The sequence below is a fragment of the Dasypus novemcinctus genome, chromosome 25 (assembly GCF_030445035.2).
Source record: "Dasypus novemcinctus isolate mDasNov1 chromosome 25, mDasNov1.1.hap2, whole genome shotgun sequence".
NCBI classification, from domain to species: Eukaryota; Metazoa; Chordata; class Mammalia; order Cingulata; family Dasypodidae; genus Dasypus; species Dasypus novemcinctus.
Window position 1 is genome coordinate 43,599,474 of NC_080697.1, and position 21,455 is coordinate 43,620,928.

A 21,455-nucleotide genomic window follows, 5' to 3' on the forward strand; every position below is an offset into this window, starting at 1 on the left:
TTAAAAGAGGAAATTTTAGGTTACGCATATGTTACTAGAATAAAAAAATTTTAAAAACAAAAAATAAATAAAATAGAACTGTACAACACAAACAGGGAACCCTAACATAAACCATGGACTATAGTTAATAGTATAATTATAAAAATATTCTTTCATCAGCTGTAACAAACATACCACACTAACACAAGATGTTAGTAATAGAGTAGTATATGGAAACTCTGTATTTTATGCATGATTTTTCTGTAAGCCTACAACTTTTCTAATAAAATGTAAGTCTGGGGTGTGCTTGGTCTTGAGCAAGGAGAAACGGAGATAAATTAGGAATTATCAAAGACACCTTTTCTCCTAAAAATCTTGTACTCTTAAACACACACTTACACACACCCAAAGTTTAGACACCTGAAAACAGCAAGAGTAAGACTGTAAAGTTTTTGAAGGTAAGTCTCTTACTAGCTCAGATTCCCAATATTGAACATCATCTTTGGTACATGGCAGTTACCAAAATTATTATTAGGCAGTAACCTAAATAATTAGGCAGTAACCTAAATACTTTTTAAATAGTACAGGAAAATAGGTGAACATAGAATTGCAGTTATGAGTCTGAGCTCAGGAATCAGATAACCAATTATACTTGTAATAAGATAGAGACCCAAATTTTATTGAGTACTAAATTCTAAGGAAAAAAAACAGAGAGAATGCAGAAAAGATAAAGATGAGGCACTATAAGACTAAGGTAAATGTTTTTACTTATTTACCAGCTATTCATTTTGCAACTATTTTTTGCTGAAGGATTTTTTTTATATTAAGTTCTAAGGATACGAATATAAATAAGACAGTTCTTATCCTGGAGGAAACCTAGTGTATGAACATGTAATCATACTACCATTATGTTCTTTAGATTAAAGAAAATCCAAGGGAAAATTCATAGGAAAGATGCAGGATCATGTTCAGAAACCTTGGGAAAGTTGAACCTGAAATGTGGGAAAAGAGTATATTAGACCGGAAGAAAAAAAGGATTGGAGTAAGTTTGAATATAATGGAAAAAGTGGCAATGGAGTGGAAATTAATAGGGAATAATGATCTAAGACATAAACTGTTGAGAAATAGATTAGAAAATTCATTTTACATTATGGTTCCAGGCATAAATATTAGAATTCATTCCCAAGTCATATTTAGAGTCAAGTTGAAATAAAGATGGAGTCTTCAATGACTTTATTTTGTAGGAGAATCTTCCAAAGCCTCCAGAATTAACAGAACCAGTTGTCCTGGGAAGTGAGAATGAAGTTAGGGCTGAAAACAGGAGAACTGATTGAAAAGAGGGTTAGGTTCCCAGCTACCCTCCCTACTCCAGTAGAAAACTTGAGCTTCTATCTTTGGAAGAATAAAGCAGTGAGCCTTTTGGGGGGGATAATAAAAATAGTTGAGGGCTGGGTGCTATGCTGAAAGCTGAGAATTAAGGGAAGCTCAGATATTGAGTATCAAGACTTCCATATTCTTCCCCACCTGTCTCCCAGGTGGACACACTTCAGATGAGAGATAAAAACAGTATCATTCTTGGTGTTTATCAAATGATTTATTTTAAGGAACATTTCCAAAACATGTACTGTTTATCAGGCACAATCTCAAGGTCATTACATTTTTTTTCTTAATTTTATAAACTCCATTGTGATAGGTACTATTCCTATCATCACTTTATAAATGAGAAAACTGATACAAAGTCAGATTAAGTTAACTTCCCAAGGACACTCAGGTAATAAGTAGGAGACCTGAAATTCAAATGTATGCTCTCTGGCTCCAGTGTCCAATTCTTAACTACTACACTTGACTGACATGGGCACTACCCAAGGACATGCTCAGTCAAAACACCTGTCTTAGGGTCCTGGATGCTAAAACAGATACCATCCAGTGGGTTGGCCTAAACCACTGGACTTCACTGGCTTGTGGTTTAGAAGCTTGGAGAAGTCCAAATCGAGGTGTCAGGAAGGTGATGTTTTCTCCACAAAATCTGTGACATTCTAAGCCTAGCTGCCAGTGATGCTTATTCCTTGGCTTTTCCATCACATGGCAATGAACATAGAGCCATCTACTCCTTTCTCCTTTGGGTTCCATTGACTTCCAGCTTCTCCTCCCTGGTGTTTTCTCCCTGTGACCTTCTCTATAAGGCCTCCAGTGAAAGGACTAAGACCCATTCTCATTCATTTGGCCAACTTATCTAAAAATACCATCTTAAAAGGTCCTAATTTACAATGGATTCACACCCACAAGAATGGATTAAGATTAAGACCATGTTTTTTTCTGGGATACATAATCCAATCTACCCCAGCATATACTAATAAGAACATGGTCATTAAGTCCCACCCCCTTGAAGAGGCTTCCAATAAACTTTCTAATACTTCTGCATCAAATCTGAGCAGACAGCTCAAGGTCTCCAGCAACTTTAACAAATCTCCTTATATGAAAGAAGCTGAAACAAAATATGGGGGGAAATTGCAGGAAATAGAATCTATACAACCAAAAAAATTAACTGTCTTTAATTCCTCACAGAGGTAAGAGCAAAACCACTGAATACTTTTAAAAACTGAAGAGGGAGAGGATAATTCAAATAACCGAGAAATCATTGGAAATTAAAAATATAAGTGTTGAAATTTTTAAAAATCACTAGAAGAGCAAGAAGATGAGTGGAGGAAAACCTGATAGCAGAACAAAAACGTGAAAAAATAGAAAATTAGAGGACTTGTTCAGGAAGAACATCAACTGAATATACAAATTCCTGAGGAAGAGAACAGAGTAAATGGAAAGGAAGGAACCATCAAAGAAATACGAGAATATGTTCCTGAAAGAGTCACAAAGTGCCTGACATGATGAATTAAAGTACATCCACAAATGCATATATTACTGTGAAATTTCAAAACAATGGAAATAAAGAAAATCCTAATAACCTCTGAATATGGGGAGCTAAGGAAAAGAATTCATACAAAATCCTCAACAGGTAGAAAACAATGGAATAATACCTTCAAAATTCCAAAGGAGAACTATTTCCAATCAGTATATTTTAATTCATCCAAATATCTGTTAGATGTCAAGACAAAATGGACATTTCAAGATGTACGAGAAGCCAAAAATTATCCCACAAAAATTTTTCTTAGGAAGCTACAACATGATGTCTCCTGCCTAAAATAAGACATAAACCAGGAGAGTAGGAGACATAGATTCAATAAACAGGAAGCATATTACAAGAGAGAAGGAAAGAGATTCTTGGGGTAACAGTGAAAGGAAATCATTCTAGTCCACTCAACAGACGCAAATACGAACTGGCTCCAGGCCAAATTGGAGTAAACAGGAGGCTTCACTTGAGACTTCACCAGAAGCATAAAATCAATACCTAATGTGCTGGGTCGTAATGAGAGGAGATTATTTAATTGGGGTGGAGTTTGGAGATGAATTCATGATAAGGACATAGAAAATTATGCAAGTGTACAAAAATAAGTGTTAATTCCAAGGAGGAAAAATTGTGCAGATAAGGAAAGGTTACTCTAGTATAACATAATTTATCTGTCCGTGGTGTTTTCAGGATAAGGAAACACTAGATAATCTAATAAACTTCAACATGACTATGTTTGGGGGCAGAAAGTGTGTGAGAGATAGATATGGGTGGGAAGGTGAAAGGAGGGGAGAAGAAGAGAGGAGAAGATAAGAGAGAGACAGATGTATGGTTTTCTTTAGGCCTAAATGAAAAAATTCCAAATAAAAGATCAACTTATGTCTATTTTTCATGACAAAATACAATATTAAATTTCTATCAAATGTGATGTAGTCAATCCTTCTTAAAGATTTGGACAAAACATGCTTTTTATTCACAACATAACTAGCTTAAAGTAAGTAAAACAACACATACTCCTTGTTAAATGGGGAAAGTAAAAATCTGTCTTTTCATAAATTATGAATATTAATAAAGATTAAGTTAAACTAAATGAATTTTATAATACAACCACTGACATTGCACTGATCTAAAATTAAGTTTTTACTTAAAATCACTTTTTTTACTATATACTATGTTAAAATAAAGAAATAATTTGATTTCCTGAGAAAGGGAACCCATTGTCCCAAAGACAGGTTAAGAGTTATTCCTGAGGAAGCAGACTTGGCTCAACAGATAGAGTGACCACATGAGAGGTTCGGGGTTCATACCCCGGGCCTCCTTGACCCATGTGGAGCTGGCCCATGCACAGTGCTGATGCATGCAAGGAGTGCCCTGCCATGCAGGGGGGTCCCTCGGGTAGGGGAGCCCCACGTGCAAGGAGTGCACCCTGTAAGGAGAGCCACTGTGTGCGAAAGGAAGTTCAGCCTGCCCAGGAGTGACACCGCACACATGGAGAGCTAACACAGCAAGATGACACAACAAAAAGAGACACAGATTCCTGGTGCCATTGACAAGAATACAAGCGGACACAGAAGAACACACAGCAAATGGACACAGAGAGCGGACAATTGCAGAGGTGGAAGAGAAGGGGAGAGAAATAAATTTTAAAAAATGAATCTTTAAAAAAAAATTTTTTTTTTAAAAAGAGTTATTCCTGAAAGCTATAGCCCTTCCCTACTGCCATATTATTTAATGTGCTTAGGAACTGGTTGACAGCCATGAGATGATGTATAGGAATTGGTTAGTTTAATACTTCTTTTATTTACTTACTAAATTTAGCAAACTTCTGTTCAGCAGAGTTTACATGTCTACAATGGTTCCAGTTCTAGGGATATAGTGTCCAATAGACACTGGTCCCTCTCCTTTAAGATCTCATAGTGAGTCAGAGATGCTAATAAGGAACTCCACAATTTCAGCACAAAATGTTAAGTTCTATGAGAGAATTCAGTAAAAGCCCCTAACCAAAGGTGTGCTGTAGCCTCCAAACCTTTCTGGAAAATGACAGGAAATTCTGGAAAATTCACCATACTCTCTATGAGAATCATCACCTTATAAATATTAGCCTAAATAGCATTGCTATTTTCTGTTTATTTGTCTGTTTTGTCTTATTTTTCTTTTTAACTTGAATGATTATGAAAGGCAAAGAGACTAAGAATTTTGAAAAAGGGACTTTTCAATAGAAATGCCATCATGCTTCCTGGTGCGTAGCACACCTAAGTTTATTTTCTCTCTTGGTGTGAAGTATTTGGTTGAGAATGAGTGTCGTATATGCAGTGCACACATTTCCATCCTGACTGGCTTTTGACTAAAAGGCTCTACCCATTTATATAATGGAGAGTAAGATGATTCACAGTTGCTTTGTGTTGCTTGAGAAGAGAGAGTGTGCTTTCTTAAAAAGGCCAGTAGGAATAATAAAATAATTATTCATTTATAAAATGGAAAATAGGAAAAAAAGAGCATAGCATCCCATATGTCAAATCTGAATCTAACCTGAGTGCTGTCAGTCACAAAGGAGGCAGGATCATGGAGCATGTGGCTACCTGAATTGTGTATTCTGTGTTAGGTATTATGCTAGGATAAGTCTCTCGAGAATTGAAAAACTATCTTAGGGACTATTTTACAATGTCAAGTGCAATTCCAGTGAAGGCAGAAGTAGACTAGAGTTGCTGTGAAGACGTTTAGATCAGAAATACAGACCAAGTGTTATCAATTAGGGTCCCAGCATGAAACAGATGGCATGCTCAAAGGGTGGTTATAGAGGAATTAATATAGGACTGCTTATAAAGGTGGTGCCAGGGTTAAAGGAAAACAAAAAGGAGGATTAGACCCCCTAGAGCTAGTACCAGTGGAGCCATTGCAACTCCTGGGTCTGTTGGGGCAAAGAATTGGTTATTGAGACCCAGGAAGGGCTGAAGTGGCACTTGTAGGCAAGGGCTACCAGGCAGGGAGGGTGGCCTTATGCAGGGCACGCAGACATTGCCAACTCTAGCCTGGAGAGAGGAACTGGGGTAACATAAATAACTTGACCCCTTTTCCTCCCCACTTTCTGATCTTCTGCTGCTGTGTTCTTTTGGGGAAATCCATGGGAAGCCAGAGGGCACATGAGCCCAAGTAGGGCAGGGACACAGAGCAAGGTAGAGAAGGGTTTAGAGTTGACCTAGAGGTACAGATAGAAAACCCCTCTTTATCTATAAACAAACACATGACCCAATGGCAGAGTCAGTACATTGTCTAGCGTCTGTGTGAAGGCATTAGTTAATCTGGGTTAATTTTGGTTTGATACTGCTTAAAACCATTAAGAACTCTAGATTAAATAATCTCTTCCAGACATGTATGATCATATGAAATAAACAGAGAATCTTCGATTTTCAGTCTGATCACACTCATTTTTTCTACGTGGTAGTAGAAGCAGAAAGACAAAGCTTTTGAGGCTAAAGATGAACTCTCCTTCCTTGTCCCTTGGAAGATTCCTGACACTGAAAAGTTCACAGAAATGATTTTTTAAAAGACTCTGAACAAATCTAGTAGCTATCATCTTATGAGAAAATTATATCTTTCAAAAAATTTCAGACCATTTTACATAATAGAAAACTTAAGCAGTGCTCTGCAGCTTGATACAGGAATACAGAGACATGTATACAGTATATACAGGAATCTATACATGTATATAAACAGTAAAAAATTTAATAAGCAATCATTAAACACCTACGTAATATTTGAAATTTTCTTCGAGTTATCTTTTTTTTTTTTTTCCTATCTGGTTGTGTCATCATCTTTTTTTTGGTGCATCGCCTGGGCCTGTTCCTCACCGCGCAGGTCTGGGATGCCTTTTCTCTTTTTTCACCAGGAGGTCCTGGGGATCGAACTGGGGCTTCCATATGGTAAACAGGAGTTCGATTGCTTAGTCACAACCACTTCCTCTGTTATCTTGATGTGAAACAGTCACAGCATAGACATTTGGGTTTATCACCAGCCATCACACTTGGCCACTACAATCACCATTTTGTTGAGAGTCTCTATTAGCATGTGGTGTTTCCTTATACTGAGATTTCAATTCAACATTGAAAATGATAACACGATTTGCTCATTCTGACTTCACTTTGAAGAACATATAAGGAAGCTAATTCATTTTTATTACTGTCAAAGGAAATTCCCACCACTCTGTACTAACGTCACCAATAAATGCTCAAAAAGGCAGTTGCCTCCCCTTATAGTATTCTCACAGAGAGACCTGGGAGTGTGGATGCAGCAGTCACCAACACGCTCAGCCTAGGAAATCTTTTCAGAGCAGAAGGGAAAGCCCGTTTAGTTCATTTCAGGACTCAGTGACATCTGATGACGCTTTGGAGGGAGGGCAGGCTGGGTGCATTCTTGAAGTCAGCCGCCTTCCTTCAACCTGACGCCAGGTGTGGATCCATTGTCCATGAGTTTAATATCAACTGTGATTAAACTTATTTATGGCTTTAATTCATATTCCGATTTAAGGTAATATGTTCTATAGAGTTTTTCCTTCCATTTGAATTAGTACCTCCTATTCATCTCCAATCACGTTTAAATGTTAAAGGGATACAAGACAGAAACTTACTGGGTGAAAGCAAGCTCCAGCTTACTGACTATTTGGTCTGGGATAAATCTCTGCAGCTTATCTTAAAAGAAAGGGAATAAAATGTGATCTGTCTTACCCGCAAGAGGGATCATGATAATCACATTATATTAATGTATTTAAAAGCATTTTGCAAAACATAAATAAGCTATTTTACTATTATTATTATTTCCCCAGTGATAGAAAAAATCTTATTGAAAATCATTTTTACCTAATGAATTTGTTTTCATTCATTCATTTTTTCATTTAATTTATATTTATTGAGCATCTACTGTGTGCCAATTAAAATTCTAGACTCTCAAGATCCAGAAATAGGTTAGATAGCGAAGTCTCTGCCATAAAGAATGGGGAATTGCGGAAGGGAAGTAGGTGTGGTTATAAAAGGGCAACAGGACAGATACTTGTGGTGATGTAAAAGCTCTGCATCTTAACTGTGGCAGTAGATACGTGAACCTGCACATGTGATAAAAGAGCACAATTAAATATACACACTCACAAATGAGTACACGTTCAGCTGGGGAAAACTGAACCAGATTGATGGAATGTGTCAATGTCAATATCAGTCTACTTACTTATAAATAAAAACTATATTTTGCAAAATGTTATTATTTAAGAAGCCTGAGTAAAGACTACTACATGAGAGAAGTGGATGTGGTTCAAGTTATAGAGCTTCCACCTACCATATAGGACAGCCTAGGTTCGATCCCTGGGGCCTCCTGATGAAAAAAAGAAGAGAAAGCGTGCCCATGTGGTGAGCCAGTGCCTGCTTGAGTGCCCACATGTTGAGCCAGTGCCCATGCAAGTGAGTCATGCAGCAAGATCATGACGCATCCAAAGAGAGACCAGGGGAGAGTCAAGGTGAAGAGCAGCAGAGATGGGGAACTGAGGTGGTACAATTGACAGGAAACCTCTCTCTGCATCAGGGGTCTCCAGGATCAAATCCCAGTGAATCCTAGGAGAAAAAAAATGAGAAATAGGTACAGAAGATCACACAGCGAATGGACACAGACAGCAAAAACAGCAGGGCAGGAGGAGGGGAAGAGGGAAAAATAAATAAATAAAAATAAATCTTTAAAAAAAAAGACTACATGAGATCTCAGTATTATTTCTTAAGACTTCATATGAGTCTACAATTATCTCAAAACAAAAAGTTTAAAACAAAGCAAAATAAATGCATAGCATAATTTCAGATTATGATAAATGCTGTAAAGAAAATCCCATCTATGAAACTGGAAAGAGGCTGGAAGAATGGTAGGTGATTGGGAACGTACAAGTGAAGCTTTAGCTAAGGGCAGACGTGGGTGAACATCAAAAGGAACTCTAACTAGACTATTATTATTTGTGTTCTGCCATGAAGCTACCCGCTAAGCACCCCCATTTAAGAGCTCATCCTGGGAGGTCCACTAAAAAATATCATAAGCAATATTTATGATACAAAATTCTAAGCACCCCAAACTACTGGTGTCTGTTCCTTCATCCTGATTCTGGATATGGGAAAAGGTGAAGTTTTGTAAGATCCTTTCACTGAAAGAATTTATTCATCAACTCGTGATTCTGGTGATTCCATCTATAAAGTGGACAACATTTTGCTAAAAGAATCATCAGCTCAGTTCATTTCATTGTATATTTTAGTTTGATTATAAGAAAAAAAAATTAGCCAACTTTCTATTTTATGTGCCAATTGTCTAAAATCAGAATATAGATAGAATATTTAGTTAGAAACATCAAACACCCTTTACAGGTATTTTAGCCTATAGTCCATTTGTCAGTGATTTTCTTCATCTATATCACACTAAGAACTCCCAGACTGAAAACGCTCCTTGGAGCAGAAGTACTGCATGTAAAAGTTACTCTAATCGTCCTGTTCCAAAAGTGGAAAGGCTTGTGTTTGTGAGAGTGTACGCCGGACAGCCCCTGGTGAAGGCAGGGGAACCAGGAATTGAGCTGAGTCATCCTGGCCCCTGAGGATGTGAGCAGAGACCTGTGATGTTTGGAAGCACCGAAGCGCTGTCGCCGCAACAGCTGAGAGCAGTGCGAAATGCTTCACAGGGGAAATGAAAACGGCACTTTTCAACTCTGTGATTTGGGAATCTGTGCATGTGCGTGGAGAAGAGAGGGAGCTTGCCAAATACAGCCTTTCATTTTGTAACAAAATCCTGCTTTATAGATGTTATCACTTAAATGAAAAATCTGTCCTTTTCCTGACCATTTCCAGACTTTTCTGCTGTCAAGGGCCTCTGGCCATCTCCAACAGGGGGCGGGCCTGATGCTCTAGAGGTCTTTCTCCTATCTATTTGCCCTGAACTGTGAGGAGTGGGAAAAAATGTTCCCATTGTGAAGATGAACCATGTAATCGACCATGTGAAATGTTATAAAATGCTTAAAAAGTGGGAGAGGTGAATTTCTAGAATTACCGGAAGAGTAAGACATTGTGTAAATTAACTGAATAATATTTTTCTAAACTTTGAGTTTTTAACAGAGTCTTGGCAATGTATCAGATGGGGCAGCCTGGATCATTATTTAGCATCCAGTCCTATTGATGCATTCTCAATCAGTTGTTTTGCTTTATGCTGGTTCATTTATAAGATTTACTTAAATTTGTGTGTTTGGTGGTCTTCACGTGCTGAAATAATTTTCCTATATTTTCATAATACCACCACATTGATTACCATCTGAACGATTTTTAGCCAATTTTGTTAGTGCAAACCTTAGAATGTATTAAAAATAACTGTGACCACAATATATAAATAATAATAAATTATGCATGAAATTCATTGTGAACACTATATTTATTGTAATACTATATAAGGAATTCAAAACTACTACTTAAAATAAAATGCCACATTTTGTTTTCTTTATTTAGCAAATAGCATACTCTCATAAGATATTTTTGATGGAAATGACTTCAGTTTATTTACTGTTTTTTTAACAGAGGGAAAAAAATAAAAACACATGATGAGTGATGATAGAAACCACATAATACTCGTACAGATAAATATATATTTTCCATTACTGTTCATTTGAAATAGTCCCTAAACATGCACACTTTCTTAATACTTTCTAGACTCAACCACGAAATAATTCTGTCATATAGTTATATAGGATATGTTTACAACTTCGTGTAATTTTTACCTTGCAAGCGGTAATTTAATAATCTTAGTAACTTTAGTGATTTCCTAAAGAGGTTTTTCAATAAGGAATCATTTATCAAAACCAATTGGTTGCCATGTGACGTGGTTATCCCATTGTCCCTCCCAGAACCATCTCCCCGTATCTGTGTACTCAGTCTCTTATTACCCTTCTCACAGCAAGTACATTAAAAACAAGCAAACAAATGAAAATCTTTCCTGATAATCACATCCCTCGTGTAGAATTTTTGCTTCATTATGAATATAAACCTCATTACTTTGCATTTTTATTCTTCTCTAGAGTGACCACATCTGGTGGAAGAGGAAAAAAAAAATGTAGTTTTTGAATCCAACCAAGTATTTGTATCTCTCAAATTATCAACAAAATTCTGTCAAGAAAGGTTCCAGCTGGTCACACAACATATGGATATCCAAGGAGCCACATAAAGGTAATGATTGTATACCATTTTCATACTTACATGCAGACAGATGTCTTGCATGTGTACCTGAAAATATTTTACTTTGTAAAGTAAGAAGAGCATGAAGACAGGTTTGTTAATAGAGATTTTTTTAATAAAGAAAACAGCATCCTGTAATTTTAATAAACAAATTCCATATAAAGTCAGAATTTATCATCTGTTGCTAAAAACAGACTCGAGTGACTATCATCAAATTATAAGATACAAAATAATCTATAATCATATCACTAGGTCCTGTTCATCTGTGGGCAATTGTACATAATTCCTTTGTACAAAGCTCCTTTAAAATCAGATCTCTAGTTTCACTGTTAATTCTACTTAGGGACATTTTATCTTTAAGGAAATTAAGCAGGTCTTTAATTAGGGCTCCATTTACGTTGCCCAAGGTTCCCATAGGTTGTTGTCAATTACTGTTGATAAACCTCCCTTGGTGTCACTGTGGATCTTCATAACTGTGCTCCTTCCAAAACTTTAAGTTATGGCTAAATTTCTTAATCAGATAGAAAGAAAAGTTTGCATAATTTTACCAATGAATATCCATACCCAATTTGAACACATACTATTACCGTAAATAATTTTTTTTTTTCAATTTCAAAAAAATGTTCAGGTTTTATTACTTAGATTTTCTGAACCTGGCTTGTGAGCCATGAGCATTTCTACAAGAATGCCTAAAGTAAAAAATTTCCAAAATCTGCACTGAGAAGATGGGGTTTCTTTGTTACTTCTTAAAACTGAGCATGTTAAAAGTTTTTTAGGGAAGCGGACTTGGCCCAGTGGTTAGGGCATCTGTCTACTACATGGGAGGTCCGCGGTTCAAACCCCGGGCCTCCTTGACCCATGTGGAGCTGGCCCATGCGCAGTGCTGATGCGCACAAGGAGTGCCCTGCCACGCAGGGGTGTCCCCCGCATAGGGGAGCCCCACACGCAAGGAGTGCGCCCCGTAAGGAGAGCCGCCCAGCGCGAAAGAAAGAGCAGCCTGCCCAGGAATGGCGCTGCCCACACTTCCCGTGCCGCTGACGACAACAGAAGCGGACAAAGAAACAAGACGCAGCAAATAGACACAGAGAACAGACAACCGGGGGACGGGGGGGAATTAAATAAATTAATTAATTTTAAAAAAAAAAAGCTTTTTAAAAATTTTTCTCTAGCAATAATTCCTCAGGTAAAATGAAAAATATGGCTTGGAATATCCAACATAATCTGCCATTAAAGGTAACCTTCTCTAGCATTCAAGATTTCATTATACATCATGAAAAGCTGGAAGATACAATACAGACATTTAAATATTGTGGTACAGCATCCAAGATCACAGTCAATATTTTAACTCTTTGGAGAGCACGGTGTGCTTGAATACGTAATTTAGTCACCCTCTAGTGTGAATTTTGATATATTAAAACCCATCCTGATTGACCCTACCCCGCTGCAGCCCTCACCGGGCACTTAAGTCATCCTACAGCTTTGCAAGTCAGCGTGATTATTATTCCCATCTTAGAGGACAGTGAAGCAAAAATCAGATCATCAAGGTGACTAGCCTAAAATAACATAATTGATAAATAGTCAAACAGCATCTCAACCAGCCCTCTATGGCATGGAAAGACCGATCTGTACCAGTATGAAAAGAAATCTTGTTTGGGATCTAGAGTCAAAACAAATCACTAATTCCAAGTAGACTTCAAATTTCAATGATTAATCCCAGTCTATTTCCAAACCTAATAAAAATATTCAGAAGGTAAATTAGAATATGACATGAGGAAAAAAACATCAAACAAAAGGCTTTTGTTCACCACTACCATTTACTGCCATAGGAGCCAAGGAATAAATGTGGGTATCCATCATTTTATTCATCAGTTTCTCATTCTTTCATCATTGTTGAGAACCTATTTTTTGCCCAGAGCTCTTCTAGGTTCTTAAGGTATATAAATGAATGAAACATGCGCATTGCCCTTAAGGACTTTACAAATGGAACAAACATAAAGTTTTGGCAAGGATTTTGAAAATGGCCAGGTTGTATGGTCCTTCCTTCAGTGAAAAAGCCGTGCCTTATTCCTTTCTGTATTCACAGAGCTAAGCATATTTCCTGGTCCATATTAAGTGCTCAACACTTACTGACTGAATCAATCACAATCTGCATAAGATGATAAGGGCACAGAAGAGATCTTAACTATGATTAGAGTGGTCAAAGAGGGCTTTGCAGAGGAAGTGACCATAGAACTAGGTGTTGGATGATTAGTTCATCAGGCGAATACATTTGGGAATGACTTTGTAGGCAGGAGAAAAATAGAAAACACAAAAATGGGGCAGATCAAAGAACAGCTGAGAAATATAAGACATGTGGTATGTTTAGCTCCACACTAGGATAAGGGAATTAATCTTACTTGACTTTGGTTTTGTGTTTGTAAAATGAATATGTCTACTATGATTCCTATGGTCCACAAAAGACATAATGTTACACAATTCTATTTCATTGACCTTTCAAATGGAATGTGTAACTAATAGAGGAGTCCACTCTAACAGTTTCTATTACTTTTCTTGACCCCAGAAATTGATTATTAACTCCTCTCAATCATCTACCAACCACCCTTTCTACTCTTACACCCAACAATATTGTATTCAACTGTCTGGATTCTGTTGTAGTTGCTGTTTTACAGTTTTTCAAACTGTACGTGTTCAGGACTGGTCTCCTGCTAATCCTACCCATTGGACAACCACTCAGAATCAGAAATTCTCAGATGAAAGGGCCCTTAGTACCAGTCACCCTCGCTAAGGAGCAGCTGTTGCATGCAACCTAAATCCTGCTGCCTTCAACAACTCTTAGTTCTTCCTACCAGTGATTCTTCCAACCCCCAAGTACCATATTTTCTGGTTTCTATAGCAGCTAGATTCCTTTAACATCCCCAGTTAAGAAGGACTTTTGGGCTTGCTCTTGTGGGAGAAATAAAAATGCCATAGAACAAGATTTAGATTTAGGGCAATTTTTTTTTTGTCCTAGCGTGTCCCAATTAGCCACTGTAATTGCTGAGCCATGAACACCTGTGGCGTCTCTGCAGCTGGCACTCTAGGAAATCCAATTTCCTCTGAACTAGAGCCCAAAGAGAAAATCACACTCTGCATTCAATTTCCATGCTAAAGACTTTACTTAAAATAAAATCAATATCTGTTTCCCAAAAAACGTTAGGAATTGTATTCTGAATGGGGACTATTTTGAAGAAAAGTGCATCATGTGTCCAGAAGGAGAAATCAATCTGCTGAAATGGGTCCAATGTTACAGAAATTTAAGTTCTTGGACCCTTCAAAAAGAATTTACTTTAATCACCTAAGAAGAGCTATTAGATTTTCATCCTGGCATTGCTAAGAACTGTATGCCTTTGGGAAAATCCCTTCAAGGTCTGTTTCTTTTTCTGTAAAAGAGATAAAAGGGCTAAACGAAGGTCATATGAGATGGATTGCATGAAACTAATGTAAACTACAAACTACAATATTAATAGCTAAACATTTATTGACTATCCACTATGTATTATGCCAGTTCTCAGGTGGTGTTCAACATATCTCAGTCCTCAAAACACCCAATGAAGTTGGTACTATTCTTATCCATATTCTTATCCATAATTCGTATTACAAACTGACATAAAGAGAAGTTAAGTAATTTGTTTAACATTACACAATAAATGACACAGATGGAATCTAAACCTACGTAGGCATTTAAATCCCATGCCAGTTGTTAACTGCTGTAAATTGCCTCTACTCTATAAAAAGCCCTATGCAGATATTATGTATTATTATTCTTGTGTCTATTTCATATATATTTATAAGATATATTCTTTGTCTGTGTGTATATGTATATGTATTGCATATGTGAATGTATATACATAAACACACACAGAGAATTTGTAAAACTGATAGTTTGCCTGCTAAATTAAATCATTTTGCTTAATGGTACAAATGTTATTACTATAACTTTGTAGTTCATCACTCTCATACTCCCTAATCCAGAAAACCATTAAATACTCTTGAGTCATATTTTGTCGACACCATTCCTAACTCATGAAAAAACATTTTTCAATTGTTTTCTGTGGTTCATTTGTAATACTCAATAATTTTTATGACTTTTGTGACTTGCCATTATACTAATAATTATTAAAATATGATGCTATAAAATATTATACATTATAAAAATAAATACAAGTGTTACTTTGATTTTCCTGAATTTAGTTTAGGAATTGGTAGGAATTTACATTTTGCATGACTTAGAATTGTTAAAGACATGGGTCACCAATCTTTTGGAAAGTAGGATAACAAATTTCTGGCTCCTGTTCTTCTCCCTTGATGTGTAGTACAAACTGCAAGTCATGAATTTTCTTTCCTCCCAGTTGAGAAATGTCACCCTAAGCCAGTGGATTTTTGATTGCCACAAAGTAGAGAAGCAGAGTGAGGTCATTTGGAACCAAGGATTACTTAGAACCAAGGGTCATTTGGGGAGAATGATCGGTCTAGGTGGGTGCCATATATTGTAAAGGTATTTAGATAGCAAGAAGCCACCTGAGGAGCTGGAAGTTAGGAGGATCACCAGAAACAAACATCTCTGTTTTGCTGAGGGTCAGTAATGGACTTGTAGCTCCTTGTGGTTAACTCTTTGACCTTGGGAGGTCCCGGATGTTGTCAGAATGCCCCACAGTTCCACGACAGCTTCAGAGTGACTTGGATTTTCCGCACATTAATTTCAGAATTTGATTGCCCTTTCCTCTCACTTCCCCTGACAGTAGAAATGGGGAAACTTCCCAATCTGGAGAAACCAAGAGAGAAGAAAGCTGAAGTTAGACTTTCAAATTCAGAGAAATCCCGAACAGCTTTGTCAGTCCCTGTCCCCACCAGCATTGTTTCATAAATTTTAGGGGGGAAAACCCGGAAGATAATGGGGTATATTAAAGTAATCTCCAAGTTTACTGGTATGATTCTTTTGAACATCAGACTATCTATCATTAATTTCTAAATAATAATAATTAAAGCAAAGAATTTACTAAACAAGTACTGTGGGCAAGATATTTGGCTTGGTGCAGTGGACACAGCCTTCCAGTAGCCTGTGACCTAAGGGCTGACACAATTTCATTGTGCATGGCTCCATATAGAACTGAAGAGACCTTTTCAAATTCCCCATAGAGGTTTTACCTGCTAAAAATCTGTGACTGGTAAGAAAATTGTATCCTGCAGTCTCTGCTGGGAGGAGATTTTGTTCTGATGATTTAAGCTGAATACTGACTTTGTTTACCATTTTCATTTTTCCTCCCTAATAATAGTTTATATCCTTTCCTTGGGTCTTAATTTTTGTTTGACATAAAGATTGTGCACCATCTTATTATAAGATCTACCATTATTATTATGTTTAGAGAAGCACATTTGGCTTAAGTAACTAGTAACATCTTCCATATAAGCTTTTTTTTTATTAAACCTCTTTGCTAATGTCAACAGTCCCTTTTTTATATAGATAGATGAATTTTTGTTATCATAAAAATATACTGTGTTGAACTTTTAATTTTCCTTCCAGATAATGAAACTATATAAAATGATTCAATATGTTAAGCTTTGTAAAATATATCTGTCAAAAGAATACTAATTTTTAATGATGTATACATTTTCTCCCCACACCTCTAGGAAAATTTTCATGTGACCACACTCCATAGAAAGTTCTAGAATGGGCATTGGATGTAAATTTTTTCTGGTGGGGGAGAAAAACAATTACCCTCAGGGGCATATCATTTTCCTTAGCCTTATGGACATATTCTAATATGACTAGGATAAAACCAGTATTAGCCCTTAACTCATAGGTAGCTTCCATCAATAGTTTAAATCCAACATAAACTTTTTAGATGGAAATAGGCAGACATTTTTCAAAGCATAATTTATAACATAGTTAGGACCTGAAATGAATGTTAAATTTAAAAGTAGATAAAGAAAAGTGAAATGAATAAATCTTCCCCAATCAAAAGTGCTTTCAAGAGAATGTAAAAAAATGAAAATGTTAGAGCATGCATTGCTTTGGATTTCACTACTAAACAAATAATCAAGAAATAAGCCCTTTTTAATATAGCAGAAATGAGTGGACCTAGTGTCGTATTAGCATATTAATTTAACAAATAAAAATGAGCAGACACTATGGAAAGAGATTTCAGAGGAGATATAAATGGCTTTTACATTAGAAAAGATGCTGAACCTCATTAACATCATAATTTCAGATTAAAACTACAATGTTACAGCATTGTTTACCCATCAGCTGACAACAGTCAAAGGTTGATAGGAACAGTATTGGTGAGAATGGAATTGTAATTGTTCCCACCTCTATGGAGAGCAATTTTGCAATGTCAATGAAATTAATTTACCCTTTGTACTAGCAAGTTCGCTTCTAGTTATTTAGCCTATGAATATTCACACACATTTAAGCAAAGTTGTATTTGCATAGCTACAGTACAGCAGTTATGAGCATGGCCTCTGAAGCCACATGGTGCAAAAGCAAATCCTGGGTTTACCCCTGACTAGCTCCATGAACTTGGACAAATTATTTGACCTCTATATGTCTCAGTTTCCTTTTCTTTGTGTCAGGAATAATCATTATTAATACCTAACTTAAAGCATCATGGTAATGATTAAATGAACCAAAAAGGCATTTATCTCATAGTAAACAATTTAGAAGTATTGGCAGTTTTTTATTATATCCATTGTAAACTTGTTTTTAAGAGCAAGACTTTAGAAACAAATATTCATCAATAGGAGACTGGTTATGGTCATGACTGGAGCACAATTTTTTGATGAGGTAGTTGATATGGACCTAGCCCAAAGTAAATTGTTAAATGAAAAGTTTCAGGGTGCAAAACTACATGTGTAGTATTATCATTTGTATATATTAAAAAGTGTGTTTATACGTATATGCTTGTCAAGGAAGGATACACAAGAAACTGGGAATGATGATTGCTTCAGAGAAAAGTAATTAGATGAATTAGATGAATAAGATGGGGTTGGGGTAGGAGGAAGAATTTCTTTTCATGGTATACACAGTGATACCTTTTTTTAAAATGTATAATTCATTATTTAAAGAAGATTTAGCTTACATAAATATTACATAAAAAATATAAGGAATTCCCATATGCCCCACTTCCCCACTTCCTCTGCCTCCCATACTTTCCCAATTTAACAACAGCCTTCATTAGTGTGTACACTTGTTACAATTGATGAACACATATTGAAGCATTGCTCTGAACCATGGATTACAGTTTACATTACAGTTACACTTTGTCCTGCACAATTTTGTAAATTATGATAAAATGTACAGTGGCCTGTATCCATTACTGCAATGTCATAGAGAACAAATCCAATGTCCCAAAAATGCCACCATATTACACCTATTCTTCCCTCTCGCATTCCTCAGAACTCTGGAGGCCACTGCCTTTGTATCAATGATAAGAGTTCTTCCATTGCTAAAATAATAATGTCTGTAGTAGAATAATGATGAGTCTACGTTAGTCCACTGTTCATTCCCAAATCTTGAGGATTTGGGGATGGTGATGCCCCACTCTGCTTCTAATAAAAGAGGTCTTAGATTCCATGGGGCAAGTGGATGGAACTATTTTGCTTGCAGTTGCAGACACTCTCTGTTCTTTAGGATAGGAATTGTCCATCATTATCTCCTTGTAAGTTGTCCTGGGTGAGTCCAATGAACTGGAGAGTAGGTGTTACAACTCTGCTGAAATGCAGGGCTCAAATCCCAAAGAGTAATGTCTCTTGGACATATATTTATCAAGTATTGTGCTAATTATGGGTTCAAATAGGAGGGGGAGAAGAACCATGTGCAGAGAACTTATAAATGAGTCTAACTCTGGGGAGCATAAATTCCAAAGTAAGGCCCATTGACAGGATACCAAATTCCTGAGCAGTCTGCCCTGCTTATATTTTCTGGATATCTCCAGAGCCCTTAAGAGCCCTGCTGTTTGAGGTACTGTTTCCTGTGGCAGTCAATGAGCTCCTACTGAAACATGCATAAGAGTAATTCTGGAATGAACTCCTGACTCACTTTGAAATCTCTTATCCATAAAAACTCATTAGTATTTATCATTTTTCCCTTTTAGTCAAGTCTTTTTCCAGATACATTGCTAGTTGGGGCTTGGTAATAATCCCTCGGTGCCAGGTAAACTCATCCCTGAGAGTCATGTCCCATGTTGGAGGGAAGGTACTCTGTTTATATGCTGAGTTTGGCTTAGAGAGAGGCCAAATTTGAGCAACAAAGGGACTTTCAAGAGTTAACTCTGAGGCAGTATATAATACTAGGTTAAGTTTCAGTTTCACAAGAAAAGATTCATAAATACAATCACCAATGTCAAGATCCTGGCATAATGGTCTGTCTTCCTACACTAGTCATTGCCCTTGCACTTGGGGGATTCTTACCATCCTATTAGAGTATGTAACAGAACTCTTCAGGAAGGGAATTGGATATTCTTTCAGTTATTGTGTGGATCTCCACCCACTGAGACAAAGTTCCATGAATACTTGGACATATTCAGATGTCTTAGAGGCATGCCCCAGGTGAACCCCTTCCCATGCAGCCCCACATCACTGGCACCCTGAACCAGTAATCCTCCCCTACCACTGCTGTGAACCTTCATAGTGATACCTTGAAAATGTTGTGCACATGTTCACATATTCCTCCTTAAAACTAGATTTATGTCTACATTTACCAATTATTCATATAGAGACTGTGTGCAAGTCATTGTGTTAAGTTTGCAAAGGATTCCAAAAAGACACAAGGCAACTGTGGCCCTGGAAGAGCTGAGAGTCCTATGGCAAGTTAAGATGTGTTCCCTAAAATGGTTGATAAAAATAGAAGAGGGAAGGATTCACGGAAATGAATGGATGGAGAAGCGTCACCAGTGACAGACACAGAGAGATACCCTTGAGAAGAAGAAAGGTTTCCTGGAGATACAAACATTTCAAATAAATTTGATAGAGAGAGTAGAGGAATGTTTTCCACTAGCATGAGCAAAGGTAGAGAGAAGAAAACCTAAGTCTTATTTGGAAAACCAACGACAACCAGTTCTTCCAATGCTGGTGCCTGCAGAGTACGACTATATGAGCAAGGGGGCAGTAAGAGGCGACCAGGGGAGAACTTGATTGAAACATTTTGCCTGATTTCCTAAGACAGAATTTGAAAGCCTGAGGTAGATGGGGAGAGGGGCTTCCATCCACACAATATGCGGCCACTCGTTTTCTTTTTCTTATACTATGTAATCATGGAGCAGGTGGGTAGGTTTTGCAGATGATCTCTGAGTTATTCCAATTACTTGGAGATAGCCTGCTGTCCCAGTGCTCTGTTCTGGGGAGGGAGAGGGGTCTCCCAGGGCTTCTTCCACCCTGCCTTCTGCAAGAGGACCTGCTGTTTCAGCACTTTATGCAAGGACAGGCAAAAATCAATCCTTGCAAAGCAGTCTGCCTGCTAGAAGCCTGCCCCTGAAATTGTAATATCTGCAGCAGTGATTGATGAGGCTAATCTTCCCATCGTTTCATGGGAGATTTACATGCATGACTCTCATTAGCGTTAATGGGAGTTTCTTGCATAAATCTTACATGAGGGGAAGGTAAGAAAAATCCAAGTTTTGATTTTTTTTATGGGATTTCTTGCTCAAGGCTTCAGTCTTTCAGTCTTCGGCTGGCTTGGTTGTATTATCACGTGCTTTGCACTTAAGCTGCTGGCTCTCTTCATTTACATGGAAATGGACCATAAATGGGGTTCTGAACTTACATGTTTGAACACCTCCTACTTGTGCCATCATCCTTGCAAATTCAGATATCCAATTAGTGCAACTGATCCAACAAATTTCCATGTGTCAGTTGTACCTGCTGTGAATGTCATTCTGTTCAGTGAAAACAGGGCTTGCATCCCAAAATAGAGGTAGGGGGTAGAGGGATAAGAACATTGAGTCCTTGTTGTGAACTGAATTATTTTTAACTTGACTACAGATACCAGTCCTTTTAAAGTGCTAGCCTTCTTATGAAGCTAAGATTGGTTTTAGGGCGAGGAAGGCTAGACTTGTCCTGTCACTCAATCACCATCCCTCCCTAAAGTCTATTAAGTGGAGATCCATTTAGAATATCAATGCAGATATTTAGAGGTGAGCTAAAGTAGACTATAAGAGGATATCTGAAAATGTCAAACATAGGCTTAATTTCACCCTAAACCTAAGATGGAAAACCCCAAAAGTCTGCTGAATAGATTTTTTGGTTATTATTTTAAGTGCATGTCATTTGCCCATCATATCATACTACAATTAGAGGTTTCGAATGTTTGT

At 37.2% G+C, this 21,455-nt stretch overlaps 1 protein-coding gene across 50 annotated transcripts in view; it reads left to right on the forward strand.

Moving 5' to 3' along the window:
- Positions 1-21,455, forward strand: part of MYT1L (myelin transcription factor 1 like) — a 616,195-nt gene that overhangs the window by 308,010 nt on the left and 286,730 nt on the right. For all 50 annotated transcript variants that reach the window (XM_058287946.2, XM_058287952.2, XM_058287963.2 and 47 more), the window contains exon 4: positions 10,953-11,100. The gene's annotated coding sequence lies outside the window, so the exon portion shown is untranslated. The remainder of the gene's footprint in view (positions 1-10,952; positions 11,101-21,455) is intronic.